The sequence below is a fragment of the Crocodylus porosus genome, unplaced genomic scaffold, assembly GCF_001723895.1.
Source record: "Crocodylus porosus isolate Cpor-Errol unplaced genomic scaffold, CroPor_comp1, whole genome shotgun sequence".
In the NCBI taxonomy this organism is placed as follows: Eukaryota; Metazoa; Chordata; order Crocodylia; family Crocodylidae; genus Crocodylus; species Crocodylus porosus.
Window position 1 is genome coordinate 66660479 of NW_017728948.1, and position 18540 is coordinate 66679018.

General features: G+C 42.3%; 1 protein-coding gene across 2 annotated transcripts in view; it reads left to right on the plus strand.

The window, feature by feature from the left end:
* The window catches only part of TSPAN5 (tetraspanin 5), a 111339-nt gene that overhangs the window by 17596 nt on the left and 75203 nt on the right, over window positions 1-18540 (plus strand). The gene's annotated exons all lie outside the window — the stretch shown is intronic.

The window sequence follows — 18540 nt, forward strand, 5'->3', positions numbered from 1 at the left end:
CTCCGGAGTAGTAAATGTTGTTGTTCTGACCAGTGTTTGTCTGGTTAGGTTTACCTACAGTAACTGACAGGGAGTTTCTTTTCATTTTTGCTTGATTTTTTTTTTTTTTTTTTTGGTTATACCTAATTCTTCTCTCTTCCCTACACCAGTTCTTACTCTTAAACCAGTGCCTAGCATCACGCTGGAGAAAAAAGCACACTTGCTGTTTCCTTCCAGAGTCAGTATTTTCTGCTGGGGAAAGCCACTCTCCTGCTTTCGGTCACCCTTCCAGTGGGAAGCAGGCCTAGGGACTGTCCTGATGTCAGCTGGGCTGATAGCCATGCGTTTTGTGTTCTTGCTGCAGGAGCAGCAGCTGCTACCCCTCAGCCTGACTGTAAGAGCATAAATTAAAATGCACTAGTTTCCCGCGGCCACACTTGGCTGGCCCTGCAGTGATAGATCTGACTCTTACATCATCTTGACTTGACTTTTGAGGAGTTTCCTCTGCATTTGTATCAGTCACTGTCTGATGTTATGGGGCTGAGCAGAAGCCCCAGTCCAATCACTCCGAATGTTTTATGTGTGGTAGTGACTGAATGGCTTGCATGTGAAGAGAATCAGCAAAGAGGACCAATATTGGCTTCGGTGGCAAGCCTGGATTCTTCTCATTTATCACTGCCTGAAGAGGGAGGATTTACTCTCTTCCTGTTCTTTGTGGTCAAGTAGGTGTTCAGACTAGTTGTGATTTTGTCCCTTGTGCAGGCCTGTGAAAGCCATGAGGCAGCAGAACTGCTATGGTGCCATTGTGCTGCCTGGTGGGGGCCAGAGTCTGCATGTGGTGACAGTAGCGGGTCCCAGTCTTGTATGGTGTAGAGTGATGTTTCTTGTACATGTGCTGTCATGAGATGCTGGGGAAAGGGCTGCAAACTTAAGTCCTGAGTAAGATCCTTCGTGTGTAGGAGGGATCATAGCTAGCATGGATGGTTCTTCAGTAAAATGAGTTTACAAGTGATTTTGTTTCCTGGTGCTTGCTGCATTAAGCTAGCCAATAATTCAGTTTTACATTTTTTGTTGTTGTTCTTGGTTTTAACTTTTTAGGTTTGTAAAGATGAGTTCAAACAGCTTTTTTGTGCTTCATTCTGTCTGTCTATATCTATTCCCTTGTCTAGAAAAAACAAATTGTTTTCCTAATGCTTTGTTCAAGATTTTTATTTTTCTTTAAAATTCAGCCTTTTTACCAGCTAGTAGAGGTGTCAGTGGAGTAGAGGTGTCATACTACATTCTCTGGGGTGTTTGTGGCCCCACTTGTGATGGATTTCAGTTTAATGGTATTATGAGAACTAAAAGATGGCTTACACAAAAGCATTTCAGAAATAGATTCATTAGTTCTTGAAAATCCCACAGGATTTAAGAAAATTGTTCCTCTGTATTTCTACTCCATGTTTGTTATGTCGGCTGCTTTTTAACATAGGACTTTGTCTAGCCCAATGACCTCTCCTCTTGTGATGGTTGCCCTTTGGGAATTGAGCTATGTAGGTTTTAAGTGATCTGTACAATAATACAGTGGCTTTTCTTTGGTGTTGATGCAGTTAGTTAAGAATCTCATTGATGTGTTGATCCTTCACACTGAATTGTACCATCTTTTGAAAAAGATTATAAAAATATGAAACTGAAGCTCTCTACTTTAAAGCATACTGATACCTTGTTAATTTACTTTCCTGTTTTTATTCCGAAGCAGTAAAGTGGTGGTCTTATCCAGCTTTTTTACTTTTATGAGGGCGCACAAAATATTTTGATTGGAGAACTTCTACTTTTACTGAGGTCTATTAGTGAGCCGTGCTTCAGGATGGATCATTTCCAGTATATCACATGAATAATAGCTCAGTCTTGAGCATTTTGTAAGCAGAGCCTGTAATAAGTCAGGCCATTTCTTAGCCAGCTAAAGAAAAGCTGAACCAAGTTATGTAAAGCTATTGACGCTCCAGCCAAAACCACCAAGAATCCTTTTGGCGTGCAGGTTATTTACTTGTTTATTTAAAAATAAATGGTTGCAATCAGTAGTTAACTCCCAGTAGTACAAGGGCATAAACATATGCCTCACTCTTAAGCCAGCAACCTATGGTCCACATGCCAGTTCCAGCTTGCCAAATAATTTGTCAGGCATGCGATGCCAGGATATTGGTGGCCATTCAGAGGTGGAAGAAGTGGCTGTGGTTGCTGGACTGCAAGTTGAGGCCTGCCTTCAGAGCCAGGTTCATTAATTGGTCTCACTGTTCCTTAATGGTTAGCAACCTCTGCTCTAAACATCCAAAAAGACCTGTCAATAGGGATTTCTGAATCTTGGCTTTAGTCTGCAAGGTAGAACTGCAGATTGTCTAGAAAAAAGTTAGATTATTTTTAAAAAAGATGTCAAAAGTGTCTTTGGTTAGAGCATATGTTGCTAGAGGCCTATTGATCAATGGAAGTCAAAGGTTCTGTAATCTGTTTGGAAAATAAATGACTTAAAATGTCTTGGATTTGTAGGTGATTTAGAAAATCTCATACTTGGTTTTATTCTCTTTAAAATGTCTTGATATTTTTCCCTATCCTGATTCCTGTCTTTAAATGAAACTTCTTTCTCACTGTCAATCCAGAAATTACTGAATTCATTTTGAGGCCTTAAAATAGTTCTGATATTGTATGTTGGCATATTTCCTACCCAAGGAAAACTACTTGCTACCATGGTGGGAAGAAGTCATTACTAGTGCTGTAGGCTTGGTAGACCTGGAATGATGTTTGTTGTCATATATGAGAGTGTGGAAGTTTTAACAGTGAGAACATATACTACAGGCAACCCCCGCTTAGTGCTCTTAATTGGTTCCTGAAAAAATGAGCATTAAGTGGAACGACCGTTAAGTGAAACTAAAAGTATTTGATGACCCAAGGTGGTGACTGCAGTTGTTTTTAATGACCCAAGATGGTGACCACAAGCATTATAAAGAAACTTGCTGAGCACTAAGTGAAATCAGATATCAATTTAAAATGAGCGTAATAAGTCTAAGCGAAACAGCGTTAAGCAGGTGTTGCCTGTACTAGAAAAAATCTTGAAAGGCCTGAATGAATATATTGTGTGGGCAAATTCCATGGAAAAATTGGAAAGCTTATCCATTTTGTGCCTTTTCCAAAATATGCTTGGGTATCTTGATGGCTGATGATGAGAGTGAGCCTTGCTGCTGTATGGTATCTCAGCATTCAAATGCCAGTAAGTTTTCCTCTTATCCCTTACCTAAAGGCAGGAAAAAAGTAGGGGTAGATAAAGAGACAAATAGTTCCTGGCTTCCAAGTTGGTAGACCTCTGCCAGGTCAACATTTCCAGCAAGGAGTTAATTTCTTGTCCTTGATTTGTGGCACAGAAAGGAAAGGAGAGAGAAGCTCAAGATAGAAGGACAATTTTGCCTAATCTAGCAGGAATAGAAGTTGTGTAAAATGGACCTTTCCCAGGGTTGGAAGGGTAAACTTTCTGACTTCTGTTCCCAGTCTCTGATCTTAGAATGGCTCTGATGTTAGAGTTGAGCCAAAGTTCGTTTTGGTGTCTGAAGAAGTGATTATAGAATTGTAGACACTGGAGATGGAGAAAATTCATAGATCAGCTAGCTATATGTATAAAACTAGTACAGGCAACCCCTGCTTAATGCTGTTTTGCTTAGTGCTATTTTGCTATTACGCTCATTTTAAATTGATACCTGGTTTCATTTAGCACTCAGCAAGTTCCATTAACACTTGTGGTCGCCATCCTGGGTCATTAAAAACCATTGTGGCTGCCATCTTGGGTTGTCAAATACTTTCAGTTTTGCTTAATGCTTGTTTTTTCAAGAACCAATTAAGAGCACTAAGCCTGTACAGCTCTCCACTTCTACTTCAAAAAAGGACATTTAGTCACTTATTTAAAATGAGATGTTTAAGGTGACTAAACTAGCTACTTACATTACAGTACTAGAGTAACTAATTTAGTATTACCACCAATGTACTCATTAAACTAAACAGAGACTGCTGCATCATGTGAAACAAAGTAGCCGGTTAAGACAGACTGCTGGACAACATTAACTTAACAAGGTCGAAATGCATTTACTACTTTCACAACAGATTTTATTTTAATTTCTTGAGTAAAATACCTCTGGATAAACTGCTGAGTTCTACAAGTATTCTTTAATTTCCTTCTTGATACTTAATGAAACAAAGGCACTTCCAGAAGGACATGACTGGAAGTCCTTCTTAGCTCCTTTAGGTCTGGCAGTACAGAAGAAAGTTCTTTTAAAGTATTTAAATTGCAAGTGAGTGCATTAGTAAAGTAGGGTTAGCATCAAGTGACCTTCAGTTAGTATTTGTAAGTGGTGCTTATAGTGGACGTGTCAAAGTCCATTTCTTTATATTTAAGGTTGAGGGGACATTTTTCAAATGGAAAAAGTTATTCCATAAATGATGCACCTGTTAGAATGCATTGCAAGCAGATGTCATTTCTGTGCCTTTAACTTCTCACTAATTTTAACAAGAGACTTGAAAATCTCCTTTAGGAGTCCTTTTACTTCCCAAAAATAGTTTGCCCTGGTGGAAATGCACAGTTAACTCATTTCATAATAGACATTTTGTTATTTCCCTACATGAAGTTGAGGCAAATTGTAAAAAAGTGGAGACTTCTTGTCTCCTGAAAGATGAGGGAATTAAAGGCACCCTAGGTGTGTGTACACAAGATGCGTTAATGTGCATTAGTTTAATTTAATGCTCATTATGTGAATGCCCTTAATGCACATTAAGAATGGCAAAACTAGGCTAATGCAGGAAAAACTTAGGTGCAGTTAGTTAAAGCTCATTAACGCACACATAGATGTGACCTGGCACTAAATTTAGTGTTGGGTCTGCCCATCCAGTAGGAGTACATAGCAGGGATGCAGAGACTTGGTGCCAGCTTTAGTGCCAAGTCCTTGCACATGCAGACACCTGTCAAAAATTGCTTCATGTGCATTAGGTTAATGCTTATTAAAATTAGTGGCATTTAAATGCATATGTAGACACACCCTCTGAGTTGTTTTCAGCATTTTTTGTGCTTCTTACTGCAGCCTGTTCCTATGTCTTGAGTAACAAAGATATGCTTTAGCTGTGTTGCTGGTAAGCTTGTATGCATTAACCATGCAAGGTTTGCTGTTTGTTTCCCAGTTTTAACAATAGTTTTTGCTTTGTGAGAGCCTAGACATAAAACATGTCTCACGTTAGGAGAATGTTTCATCTTTGGATTAATAAAGCAACAGAACCATGCTTAGGTCTCTCCTGTACATTTTAAACTACAGCATTAAAGCTTGAAATAAGACTTTCCTAGAGTGAATGAGAGAGTTCTGACCATTGGTGCGGTGTGTGAGGAGGAGAATAAAGTCTTCTGCTTTGTGTGCTGTGTAATTCTTCTAAAAAGCCTACTGGAAGCTTTTAATAGTGTTTGATCCTTTACATGTATGGACAGAGCTATCTAAAATGTCAGAGCTATCCATGTGTGGTGTTAGGAGGAGAAGGTTATGTAAATCAATTGTTATACAAAAAAGAATGTTATGAAAAATGTATAGTGTTAGGTTTGTTTTTCTGTGTGTGTCCCCTTTAAGCTTAGGCCTGGCAGAAGGTGCAAGTGTTGGGAGTTCTGGAAACTGAAGTCCTCTCTTTATCTTCAGAACACACAAATCGTAAGCAGCGGGGGATTAAGTTTTTCCATGTGTACTTCCAGTATGCCTGAACCCTGTTCTAGAAAAAGTATTTCTAATCAATGGGAGGGGACACATTTGTTTTCTTTGCCATTCTCTTTGGCTGCTCTTAGTAGGAGATGGTACTAACTGGGGCAGTTTTGTAATATGGACTCTCAGGCCATGTCCAGACCTGCATGGCCACATGGTATGTGGCACCCCAGACACCGTTTTAATTTGATATTCCAAGTCTTAACCAGACATCATCTTATGAGCCCTGAAAGAACTTGCTGCTTCTATAATTATATAGAAAATGTCGGCAACCAGAGAAGTTTTCATGGCTATTCTATTTGTTTCTAGTGACATGAAGAGTGCATTGCGTTTGGAAACTTATCCAAGTTTCTCCCAATCATGCAGTAGGTCCAGGTAAAAGATATCACCAACAAAATCCTTGCCTCTCACATTTCCTGGACCATCATGGCTACAACATCGCTTCAACAATACTCTTTGCTGTTTGACTGTATATAACATTTTAACTTTTTGACAAAGTTAAAAAAAAGAATAGATAAATCTTACTGTGTTAGTTTTCTGTTGGATCTATAGTGAAACTGTGTACTGCTTGAAAATGATAAACGTGACATTCTGGTTGGAACCCTAAAAAGATAAGTTTCTGCTAAAACTAAATTAACCCAAGTGTAAGCCATCTGACAACTCATCTCACTGGGTCACCTACTAGTCTCAATCTTCAATTTTAGGAAAAACTATCAAAACAACATAAAAACCTTTTATCTGAGTTTACATATGCATATCTATAGAAATAATGTAATAAGCCAGTGAAGTGTCTAGAAAGTTACTAAAGTCCAGTCTCACCTTAGCAGGACTTGAAGGCTTATTGTATGGGGGCTTGGAAATGATTGAAAACAAGATACAGGATACCTAGAAAATAATGATTTAAGAAAAAGTTGGCAGATATAAGACTAGTGTTGTCAGCTGCTAGTTTCTTTTTCTGACACTGACATGCTTAAATTCAGGTTTCATAGACAGTTGTCTTTTGGCTTTCAATGAAGGGTGTTAACACTAGCTTGTATGGATCTGTAGCTTGATGATTTCATTTGATAAAAACCCCGGGGGTATTCAGAAATACATAGATTTCTTTTGGCATACTTTTCTCAGGGAGAACTAGACAGAACTGTGTCTTTGGCCTCTTCTTCTAATCATGCAAAATACACTGAGTTTGTGAAGTCTTCCAAGTTCAGAACAGCTACTTATAGTCTATAGTATCAGTGGGATAACACCTGAAATGCTTGGTAGGCTGCAATTACAAACATCCATGTGGCAACGGACAAAGATTGTTTTCTTTCTGTGGCAGAAGTAAGAATGATCAGCTAAGTTTGCGGTATATGTACTCTTACCCTTAAAGCAGGACTTGTTTCATTTCTCCCTTGTTAGTTTATACTGAAGTGAATACCTAATAACAGCATGTGTGTGCGCACGCGCGCGTGTGTGTGTGAGAGAGCATTGCTGCATTATAATTAATGTGTAAAATGATCCAGTATATTTTGGCTGACTCTTAACATTGTTTATGTCCTTTTAAAATCTTGGATCTTGATTGCATGTGGGTGTTTTTTTTCCCCTTTACTGAGTGCTAAAAGCTTTGCCTTGACTCCAAAACAGATCAATTTTGAGGACTGTCTTTTTTTTTTTTTTCCCCCCCCCTCCCCTTCCCAATTTCAGTGATACTCAATTTAGGGTTTAGTATACTGGCTGTTTAGCCCGTTTGCCTACCATCACACATTTATTGCATTAAATGGGCATTCTTCATTCACATAATTAATTATACTCATCTTTCTGGCCTGGTGTATTTCTCTAACTTCAATCCAAGTACAAAAATCTAGAACAAATGAATAAAAGCTTTCTCTTGTACTTGCACAGCCTGGTTTCTCTTTAGAACAAGTGTAGCAAACCCTTGGAACTACTCCTCTTCACCAACATGAGAGGAACAATGGGTTTACAATTGTTTTTCATTATTGTGGAATTCCCTTCTCACTTTTATTTGGCTCTTCCCATTTTTCATGCAAGCTGCGGAAAACCTGCTTACAGATTCCCTTTTGGTTTCTGGAGGGTATTGTTCATGGAGGAAACCTGCTTTCTTCTACTCCTACCCACTGATCTGATTGAGACCACTCTGATACTGCTAACTGCCTGACCTTGCTCCAGGTGCTGCCAGTGACTTGTTCCTAGGACCAGGTCTCTCTATGACTGGACTAGATGAGCATAGTGAAATCTAGAGCTGAATGTATGGTAGGGTATTGGACAGAAACAACAGATAGACTTTGTGTTCATGATTTTCTTCTGGCATTGGAAAAAAAAAAAGTACTCCCACTTCTCATTTTTCACACTTGTAACCTAGTTTTTGTCTTGTTGATCATTTTTCTTTTTAACCTGTTCTTAAAAAGCAGTGCATGTTGCGACAGCTTGCAAAGGAAAATCATAGTTTTTACCCTCACTGCCCCAAGTCAAATTGCATGCTGCAAATGCAGACTACAAAACATAATGAATTGTAACTTCATCTCAGTGAAATATGACTGTGACCTAGTTTATTTGCATATTAAATGTGCTAGACATTTTTTGTGCTTTTTTGCTTGTTTCCTCGGAAACCAACGGCCTGGTATAGTAGAGAGTGGTAATTGTATGGAGAGTGCTGTAAATCTGAAACATTGTTCTTTTGCAAATAGTTTATAAAAGGGAAAATGCTTGAGATGTTTTAAAACATCTCTATTAACCAAAATATGTGCTAACAGATGATTCTCCAACCTATTTGTGCATGTGTATAATTTTTTCCATATTTATAGGGTTATAGCTCAGCCTGATGCTGCTTGTACAAAGATTAATTTTCCAGGCATTCTTAAAGAAATTGAATGTGAAGATGACTGTTCAGTTTTTCATTGTCCTCATCAACTGCAATGTAAAAACACAGTGAAAATGTTTTATTTATACCAATTGCACGTATTAACACAGATTTTTAAAAACAAACATAATTACTTTTAAGATAGTATCTATTTCAGCAGAGCACTTTAAGCTCCCGACAAACTTAGTCCTTTGCTTTAGGTGAAATACCCAAATAAAAACAACTTACTTTTACCCATGGATGTGATTGATTGCCTTTTATATTTAGCTTTTTTCTCATTGCTGTCAGATCAGAAGGAGCCCAGTATTTGCTAGTGGGTGAATCTCATGTTGTGAAATGGAGAATGTTAGGCAACAGCAGTAAACAGGGAAATTAGATGGAAACAAGAGAACAGAAATAAATAAATCTGGAGGGAATAAGATGCTGGTTGTTACCGTTGTTGCTGTGTGTGTGGGGAGGAGTGTGCTCATTTTTTTGGAAGTGTTTTGTAAACTCTTAAAAAAAAAAAAAAATCTTTCTCTTTCACGGGGCCTGTGGAGGGCTATCCCTCTCCCACAAATGCTGATAAAGCTCCTGGGAGCAAATGCTTAATTTCTATGGCATAGTGATAAACTGCAAGTGCACCAGCTGATCCCAGTGGATGACCTGGTTCTGACCTGCATGGTGAGCTGTACAGATGCTTCTGTATGCTTTTGATCATGTCAGTGCCTTGCAGAGAAGTTCCAAGTCACTATCTGGCTGATCCTAGGGCTGTGGTTTGCTGTGAGTGCTGTCCTAGGGAGTGGTGGTATTCCCTGAGAAAAGGATCTTGCTATTGTATTTGTATCACTTGATTTTTATTTTTCACTGTTCTTAGCAGTATTTGGACTGACCTAAATGGTTTTCCCTTTTCACAGGCCCATAAACTACTCAGAATGGAGTGAGGCAGGCACAGATGCTAGCCATGTATCTCCATGATTCCTACTGGATCTATTGCGTATATCCATTGAACCACCTTATCTATACTTTCCTCAGTACCATCATGATATAATAAAGCCCGCCAATGCATTATAGGGTAGTAAGCAGAACCAGGGGACATGCTTAGGACTGGGGCCTGTTGAAGTTTGTTGTTACTATTTTTGCTTTCAGGAAACTGAGAAAGATAATACTGAAAGGTATCTGTATAATGCAGGGGTGCTTTAAACTGTTTGGCTGGATGGGAAGTGCCTGATCTCTCCATGGGCTGGATGTGGCAGGCTCCCATCTGGCTGTGTGGTAGGATGGGGGTCCAATCCATCCATGCAGTGGAGGGGGATTTGGGCATCCATGCAGTGGGAGGGAGCATGGCCTAGCCTCCAACCTTGCCAGGTGGAGGGGAGTGGTTGTGGCCTGGTCCAGCAGGGAGAAGAAGCCACAGGGAGGGAAGGAGGTATGGCCTGGCTTTGATCTGGCTGGCTGTGTGTGTGTGTGTGTTTGGATAGGTCATGACTGAGCTCCATCCCACCCTGCCCTTCCTTGTGGGGTTTAGGATTTGGCAGAAGGGAGGGGTGGCAGTATTGACACTGCTCCTCCACTGCCAAATTTTCTGACCTGTGGGCCAGAGGTTGAGTGCCCCAAGGCTAGATCCATCACTGGGCCTCAGTTGTTGGACACCCCAGACCCTACTGTCATGTGACTTAAGTATTTTATTTTATGAGTAGCCAATACTTTTGGACTAGTGGCAAGGCAAATAGACTAAGTTTATCCATTTCTTTGGATATCCAGACAGCCTTGGGAATTTCTGTTTTCACCCATACTTGCCTAGAAGACTATGCTGTATCCTGTTGCCACTGTACCTAGGAATGAAAATGGCCAGCAGACTTCTGAGCTGCTTATGCCGAGATCTTTTTGTGCTCCGAGTGAGGGTTACCCACTGAAAGCAGAAATCAAATTAAAAAAACCTTAGACCTCATCTTTAAAAGTCTTTTAAGGGTGGCACTAAGGGACTGGTTCAATTTTTTTTCAGAAGGGCTTGGTCCTACTCCTTATGACTGTGACCTCCAGTGACAACTTCTTTCCATTAGAACAATGGAGCTGTCAGCCTCTGCCAAGGCTTGTTGGGGAAAGAGATGGAGGTCAGCAGCTGAACCCCAACCTGAAGAACTTGTTTCTCAGAAGAGATCAGGGTGACCACAGACCTCAGTACAAAATCTAAAAGCTGCTCCTGTGGCTAAAGCTTTCATACTGTACCACCATCCAAAATAGTTGCACAAGCTGGGGGCTATAGAGAAGAATACCTCTGTATTTTCATGTTACTACATACATAAGGTATTTTGGTTACTGCAGTGGTAGACACCTAATAAATGCCTAAGTAGGAAAATATTGTAAGAAGTCTGGGTTATGTAGCCTCAGTCAGGTGGGTACCACTGCACTGTGTAGCTCTGGAATAATATTCATTGTTGAGTGAGCTGTTTACAAAAGGCTTCTGCTTATGTTCTTGTCCTTCTCTTCCTCTCCCCGAGCTTTTCCTGCACCTCTTTCCCTCCCCCCCATCCAAAAGCGTTCTGTGTCCTGAAATAAGTGCTTAATTTTTAACATTTGCGGATAGTTCTACATTGCAGCTGTAGAGAGGGGTAGGTAAGCTGCAGGGAAGTCTTGCCATTCCAATGACGATTAATTTTAACTAGCAAATTTTGAGGCATTTTTACTTGAATAAAAAATCTGTGCCATGTGCTTTATAGCAAACTTTAAGGTGGGCTTTCAAAACTTATTTCTACTTTTTTCTCCAGCAGTTCATAAACAAAGACACAAGAAGGTTGCTCATATTTGTGCCCTAGTTCAGTGGCAAAATTTAGATGTCCTTGTTTTTTCTCATTTGGAGTTAGAGGCCTTCTTTACTGTACCACCTGCCTTCTGTTTACTGCTACTTGGACCTGAGAGAATGAAAAGAAGTTGGGAGCTTTCACAGTATTAATGCTACCTGGGTGGATCCAGGCTGTTGCAAACGGGAGTGTGGGAGCAGCAAGTGGCGCTGCTGGAGAAGCTCCATTCCTGCTCCAGTGGTGTGGTCTGAAAGGGGCAGGGTGCAACTGTCCTACTGCATCCGCTCTGAATCCACACACGCTAAGCAACTGTTGTTGTGGTGAGATACATGCTTCATTAAAAAGACCAAAAATCTTCTACAACAGTAGATAGTAAAGACAACAGATACTTTATGGTATACTTCTAAAATGCTTTACTGAAGCAGCATTATATACACTGATATAAACTGCAGGAGTACAGTAGATGCCATGGAACACCGAGTGTTATTTTGGGTATAACCTGTATCCCTGTGGAAACACCCATTACATGTGGTAGCGGCATTTATTAAATAAATTGTTTAAGCAAAATATCTTTTTGCATGTGAATCAACTCTTGTGGTTAAGGCCAAACACTCACAGGGAAGCTCCAGCTCTGAATATTAAGTGCTCCTAGCACTTAATAGTTCCATGGTTAAGTGCAAATCTCTAAATGACGTTATGGCAGGATTAAAATTCCTCATATTAGATGCATTGAATGCTTGAATGAAGTTTTCAAATTTGAATACGTTTCAAAAACCAAATATGTGAGAGAAAATCTGCTGCTGCAGTCAGCTTTTAGGGACACCTTCTATTTCCCAAGCCTAGTTGCATATTTTATCTATATATTAAGTGAAATCCTTGGAGGGAGAGACAAGGGGAGAAATAGCTTCTTAAAGGAAAACCACGGTCAGCTCTGTGTGGGAAGTTTGAGGTAGGAGGGGAGCTGGTCTGCATTATTTAAAAAATCACTGACTAGTCAATATGACTTGTAGGCTAAAGTAATGGTAATACCAGTCCAAAACTTGTACAAACTGTGGGGTTCTCTTCATGGTCACTCCACTTGGGCTGGCTATTCTTGGGTGCAAACTGTAACATGTTCCCCAGACTTCTCTCTTGGACCTGACCAGGTATTTCAGTTAGCTGGAGATGAGCTTGGCCAGCAGTTCCAGTGACTTGTTCCCTCCCCAAAATAATGCAAAGTAAATAAAATATAAAGTCTGCCATCTCCATGGAAACAAAATCCCTGCAACAGTCAATTATTCTAGAATTACTCTCCCTACATACAATTAGTAAGGCATAAGACAGAAGAAAGATGGATCCCACAAGAAAAAGTGTTAAAATTTGGAAGCAAAGTGTACAATTAAAACAGGATAGTTTCGTTTGTTCCTCAGACTAGAAATAATTCCCTGTGGGGTTTTGTCAGCTGCTAGAACAGAGGTGGGCAATTATTTCAGCTGGAAGACTGCTTAATAGGGCTGTGTGAAACAGCTCCATTTTGTTTTGACTTATGTTTCGCTGTTTCTAAGTGACATTGTTTTGTTTCATTGTTCCGTTTAGTTTCAAAGCACTGTTCCGTTTCCTTTCGTTGAAACTGTTTTGTTATTTCAACACGTTTTGACGTGTTCTGCCCATAGCCTATAATAGGGAATCATGAAAATGCCTAAAATGTTGTCATTTCTTGCCTGATCTGGATGCAGATTTCGGGGATGGTAGCCCCTTCTGAGGACATGAAGTCTGCCGAGTTTCAAGGAGATAGGTGCAGAGGTTTCTGAAAAATTGCACATCAAATAGTTGAAAGGAAAACTCATATAATTTGCCAGCAGCAGCCTCCTGTCATCCTGCATGCAGATCTGGGGGTCCGTATCCCCGGGCTGTGCCGGACTCCTCCCAGATATGTGGGCCACCAGATCTGCATGTGGGATGACAAGAGGCTGCCGCTGCCACCTGGGACTGGCGCTGGGCACAGCCAGCACCCAGCACTGGGGGGAAGATTGCTGCTCATCCCATGCTTAGATCCAGGGGCCTGCAGCTCCAGGAAGAGTCTGGCACAGCCCCACAGCCTGCTTGGGGTGTGGGCCCCCAGATCTGCACGTGGGATGACAGGAGACTGCGGCTGCTGCTTGGAGCCAGCAGCAGCAGCAATCTTCCTTGTGTTGGGTGTGGACTGTGCCCAGATGTGTGGGCCCACACCAAGCAGGCGCTTGGGGCACTTATGGCTTGTGCAGGTGCTGCTGCCCGGTGGTGCATGGCTGCAGCCAGTGCTGCATGTGGTGGCAGCAGCCAGACTGACCTGCCTCTATCGTGCAGGGCTCTGTGTGGCACGTGCAGCTCCCAGCACTCAGGGGAAGCAAATTGGGGTGACCACCCCAGACCCAGTACTTTAGAGGGTCCTGCGGAGCTGGGTGGAACAGCGGCAATGCAGAGCTGGGCGGAGTGGTGGCTCTGTGTTCAGTGGCTTGCTACCCTCCTCCCCCCTCCGCTGCCTCTGCTGCCAATGGCAGTGGCAGCTTCTTTAGGTCTGGGATTGGGGGGGGGGTCCTCATGGGCTGACTTGCCCTGGGCCCCACACCCTGCTTGGGTTGCCTCTGCATGGCACCGGGGGAAGCCTTGTGCAATGGAGCTGGCTGCTTTGGGACTGGGGCTCCCCTCCACTTCCTGTGGCATGGCAGGGGACAGGGAAGGCAGCTGGCTGCATTGAGCAGGGTTTCCCCTGCTGGTGCACAAGTGCTGGGAGCTGCACATCTGGGGCTAGCTGGGCTGTAGTTCTTGCCACCCCATGTAACACTGGCTAGAGCCATGTGCCGCCAGTGGCAGCACCTGGGCGGGCCCTGAGCACCCATCACCTACTACTGCTGCTGGCGGTGGGGGGAATGTGAGGGGTTCCCCACACGCTCCTTCCCTCATACCCCACACCTTGCTTAGCTGAACTCTGCACTCCCACCATGCCCCTGGGTGTGGGCTCTGTGTTGCTGCCAGCACCAGCCCTATGCTCTGTGCTCCTATCCAGCTGCAGCCCCCCCTTCTCATCCTCCTACCCGCTCCTTCCCTTCCCAGTGCCTAGAGCATGCGGGACGCCAGGGAAGCTGAGCAGGCCCCTGGTAGTTGCAGCAGTTGCTGTAGCAGCCCTGTTTGGAAGCTGTGTGCTGGCTGGACCAGGCCCTTCTGCCCAGGAGGGTGGGAGCAAGACAGGTGGGCTGGGCATGATGCAGTTACTTGGGTGTCTGCAGAGTAGATAGAATTGCCTGGTGGACCATACCTGGCTTTTGGGCCATGTTTTGCCCACTCCTGTGCTAGAATCAGAAATTGTCCTCAGGGCAGTGGGGTTCAACCTCACAAGACACTTCTTAAATACCTTACCAACATCTCCCTATTTTTATTTCTGTATTCAATTCTTGAGGAGCATATGTGTTATACAGATGATTTAGTCTCTCCAGATATGTACCTGTACTTCCTAATTCAAAATTATATTCAAGGAAGACAGCAAAATTATTATAAACCACTAATTGGATTTTTTAGTCATTCTGTATTCAAAAGGAGGAGATGCACTCCCTTAGCTTAAGATTTCCTTTTGAAATGCTTGTCTGAGATGTCACTCTTTGAACTGTAACTGACTGTCATGTGAAAGTAAGTTTTCTTCAGGTAAACACTCAAGAGTTTTGCCATTTCCCTAGCTTATTGAGACATACCAATTTTGGGTATATAGTCCACAGATTGTCTTCTTTCCAGCCAGATATAAATTCATTGCCCATCTTTTGTCAGACTAGAAAATAGAACAGTGTATTTATACCACGTACCATAGTTCATAGGAACACAAAAAGAATTTGTTTGAACATAGCCTGGCATTGTCTGTAAATAGAGACCAAACACTGTAGTAGTATATTCAGCTGAAGAAAATATTTGTGTATGATACAGTGTCTTCAGTATCAGACACCGTAAGTAGGTATATCTGTGACTGGTAATTGGTAAATGTTTGACAAGCTACTTGATGACAGCTGTTTCAGTAAAAGCAGTAAAGCTTTTGTTATGGCCTAACTGCACCTTTTTTTTCTCTCTCATTTGAAAAATTAGGTTTCTTGTTTCTGGACTATACCTCCCTCTATCCCCTTCAGTAAATTTCTTGCACCATCCCAGTAACTATAAAATAGGGCAGTGGGGAGAGGGGCAACCTTCTTAGCAGACATGCCACAAATTAGCCCCACATCCTCCCTGAGTGACACCTTCAGTCCCCTTTCTTTGCCCAATCTCCTCCTCTGCTTTCTACCCTTTCTGCTGCTCTGCTGCCTGTCCCTTCTGGCTAGGTACAGACAGTTAAAAAGCCTGAGGCTGAATCGATTCAGTCTTTGCAGGGTAGTTTAAATTGCAGAGATTAAATTGAAACTGAAGTGCACAGACATTTACCTTTTGATGTGGGAAATGAAGCCACACGTCTGCAGTAGCTCAGGCCAGATGCCAGGGAGGCACTGGAGCACAACTCTGGCTGTGTTCAATTCCTTTTCCTGTTGCCCCTGAGGCCTCTGGGATTTGCAGTCCAGAATTGCAGCAGCAGGACTCTGCAACATTGCTCATCACTACTTCTTCTTGTTTCCAGGTGCCTCTGGGACTTGTAGTCCACAGTTGCAGTCAGCAGTAAGTTTGGTCAGGGAAGAGGTGTTTATCTCCCCTCTGTGGCCCCAGACCCTAGCTGGGGTTTGCCTTGGGGGCGGGGGCAGTCCCCCCACAGACTGAGCTGCATTACCCCTTGTCAGCCAGTCCTCACTGCTTTGGCTAGGGGCAGAGGGGCAGGGCCAGCCCTACTCTCTGGAACAGACAGCACAGCCCATCCCATCCCATCCCAGGGCTGCAAAATGCTGGGATGCTGGGGTACTATGATTTAACTTGAACCAGGAAGGGGTCTGGGACAGAAGTTTCATAAACTGGTTTCACCCAAATCAGTTAAGTCTGGTAATACATTCAGCCAAGTTTATCATAAACTAGTTTCAGCCATTTTGAAACCAGTTTATGTGCACTGTGCTTCTGTTCTATTACAGGCTTAAGCCAGTTTCTGATCACTTGAACCTGGTTGTGTGTAACTTCTGTCCCTAGGTTCTATGTTCTGCTATGTGCCACACAGAGGGGCTGCCCATGCCACTTGTGGCACTTGTACAGCAGGTTGTCCACTCCTGGTCTAGAATATATTCTTTCCTAGAGAAGCAAATTTGCCTCCCCACCAAGAGCAGAAATATCCATGGATTGCCTGGCCCAAGAGAAGTTTGGAAGCTGTGTTTGTCCAGTGCTGGCTTCCCATCCACTCTTTTACTAACCCTTGGTTCCATGGCCGATTGCTTTACTGTTCTAAAAAGACCCTTCCCTGAAGAATGGACAGAGAAAACATGTTTATATTAAAGGAGAAATGAAAATCTGGCAGTTTTTCATTTGTATATTTGTTTCTGTAGATCAGCAGCTTTATACATAATGTTAACCTCTGTTCTTCAGCATTGTTCTGTCTGCTTTTTGAGCGTGTCCAATATAATGGCTTTGAACTTGCACTTTTTATTGTTGTGTACTAGGAACAATTAGGGGTGTTGAATAGCTGACCTCCAAAGCATCGTGTTCACTCTTGCCTGTAATTCCCTAGGAATTCTTTTGAAGGCAACTGTCACTTTTTGATCATTTACATTAGTAACTATGCAAGTTTTTAAAATAGACAGATGAACTTCATGCTTCAGGGCATAAACTGAATGAAGGTCAGGAGAGAACATTTTCTCTATTCATTGAAGAGTATAATAGCACTTGTGGGGAGCAGGGGAACCTGTCCCTTTACAGAAACAGAGTTGACCGGCTAGACGGACCGATGATATCATCTACTGTGACAAATCCTCAGCTTCTGTCTTTTTTTTAAAATTAGATTGCTAGAGCCCACCCTGCACTGAGAGTAAAGTAGTCCCCCAGACACAATACCTTCAGTGTTAAATTTGACCAATTAAATATTGATTATTTGTTTTCTTCTTTTTTTGTAAACCTGGCTAGTCATGCATCAGGTTAGTGTTGGTTCCTGAGCACTGACACTGTTACCAAATCATCTCCTGTTTACAAGTTTACATAATGGATCCATCCAGCACATGTCTTCTGGAGGAAAGCTCTTAGGACAGTTAGTTGTATGCAGAGTCTCTACCTTTTTCATGTGGTGCATACAAACACAACACATGTTTTGTGTTGTTTTTTAAGTACATCTGCTGTGATACTCATATAAAAGGCCTTCATTCTGACAAAGCATCAAAAATACAAGTAGTGCTTAGTGGATTTTGTATAGTATGTATGTGCTCACTCATAAGACTGGAAGGGTCCTCCTGGGCCATAGAGTCAAATCCTCTGTGTTGGCAAGCAACCATTTGCCCTAAAAAATCCTAAAAATCACCACTTCAAACCCTTGTGCATGATGAGTAGGTAGACTTGCTCAGTCACAATGGGGCCTTCTGTTAAAGGTGTCTCAGAAGCAACAAGTCTGGTTTGCTTCATGTTATATAATAGTTGGTATTTTTATGTTGACATCTCTCCAAAAAATTGTTTTCATGAATAGTGAAAGGGGTCAGTACTTTCAATTTACTGGGGCACATCTTAGTGAATGTTTTTTAAAACCTGTTGGGAAGGCTGAGATCCAAACAAATCACTCCGCCTTCACAGCAACATCCGTAGGGAGACAAAGTGGCTTGGAGATCAATAAATACGCTAACATAACTTGCAAACTTTATTTTGGTGTCGTAAAGAGAACCCAAAAATCAAGATAAATCCTGACGTTTAAGTTCAGCATTCCATTCTTTTCCTTTCTGTTAGCGGAGCACCACTGCATCGGTCCAACATCGGATTGGCACTGATATAAAGAAAATTGACTATTGGAAATCAGCTCTTTTTTGGCTCATGTGGGTGATAATGTGGCCAATAAATACCCCGTGCATGTGTTCAGCCTATGTAGCGCAGCACATAGGTGGTGAGAAGCACAGCCTGGCAGGTTGGAGAACTGCGTCCAGCTGGTAAGTCTGTTGTGGTGGAAGAGGAGGGGACAGGGAAGGTGCATGGGGTGGGGGGGCAAATCGAGGTCCCTGGGGTGAGGAAGGGAGTGGGGCTGGGGCAGTTGCTGCCCAGCCAGGGTGGGGCAGGGCATGGAATGGAGCTGTGGCTC